Source organism: Triticum aestivum, unplaced genomic scaffold (genome assembly GCF_018294505.1).
Source record: "Triticum aestivum cultivar Chinese Spring unplaced genomic scaffold, IWGSC CS RefSeq v2.1 scaffold92416, whole genome shotgun sequence".
NCBI lineage: Eukaryota > Viridiplantae > Streptophyta > Magnoliopsida > Poales > Poaceae > Triticum > Triticum aestivum.
In genome coordinates this window covers 1-906 of record NW_025300580.1, presented here as the reverse complement: position 1 = coordinate 906, position 906 = coordinate 1, and the positions used below count along the sequence as shown (strand labels likewise).

Here is a 906-nt window from a genome sequence, read left to right as displayed (position 1 = left end):
GCACGTGTAAGTAATATATTTACCGTGTTTTATTATTTTGCACGAGTGCGGTAAGTCATAGCTGGGTGCTCACGATTCACGGGTCCAGCGTCGGCGTTGTGGCGCGGCAAGCGTGCACTGGTGCGGTTGAGAGGGAGGGGTGGAAACCGCGTTAAACTCGTCTCCGTAGTTGAGAGGGAGCGGCCAAAGCAATGTACAATCGTCTTTGTAGTGGAGCTGGGAGGGGCAAGGATAAGGGACGAAGACCGGGGTAACATGTCGGATGCGATCATACCAGCACTAAAGCACCGGATCCCATCAGAACTCCGAAGTTAAGCGTGCTTGGGCGAGAGTAGTACTAGGATGGGTGACCTCCTGGGAAGTCCTCGTGTTGCATTCCCTTTTTAAATTTTTTCGCGCCGCTTGCAAAACAAAACACACGTGTAAGTAATATATTTACCGAGTTTTATTATTTTGCACGAGTGCGGTAAGTCATAGCTGGGTGCTCACGATTCACGGGTCCAGCGTAGGCGTTGTGGCGCGGCAAGCGTGCACTGGTGCGGTTGAGAGGGAGGGGTGGAAACCGCGTTAAACTCGTCTCCGTAGTTGAGAGGGAGCGGCCAAAGCAATGTACAATCGTCTTTGTAGTGGAGCTGGGAGGGGCAAGGATAAGGGACGAAGACCGGGGTAACATGTCGGATGCGATCATACCAGCACTAAAGCACCGGATCCATTTTAGAACTCCGAAGTTAAGCGTGCTTGGGCGAGAGTAGTACTAGGATGGGTGACCTCCTGGGAAGTCCTCGTGTTGCATTCCCTTTTTAATTTTTTTCGCGCCGCTTGCAAAACAAAACGCACGTGTAAGTAATATATTTACCGTGTTTTATTATTTTGCACGAGTGCGGTAAGTCATAGCTGGGTGCTCAC

The 906-nt window shown here is 50.8% G+C and overlaps 2 non-coding genes across 2 annotated transcripts; both read left to right on the top strand.

Annotated features, from left to right (window-relative positions):
- The first annotated feature begins 260 nt into the window (after window positions 1–260).
- LOC123179287 (5S ribosomal RNA) lies at window positions 261–379 on the top strand. The gene has a single exon (XR_006490252.1). It is a non-coding gene; the product is annotated as a 5S ribosomal RNA (ribosomal RNA).
- A 297-nt stretch (window positions 380–676) lies between these two features.
- Window positions 677–796, top strand: LOC123179288 (5S ribosomal RNA). Its single transcript, XR_006490253.1, has one exon. It is a non-coding gene; the product is annotated as a 5S ribosomal RNA (ribosomal RNA).
- The last annotated feature ends 110 nt before the right edge of the window (window positions 797–906 follow it).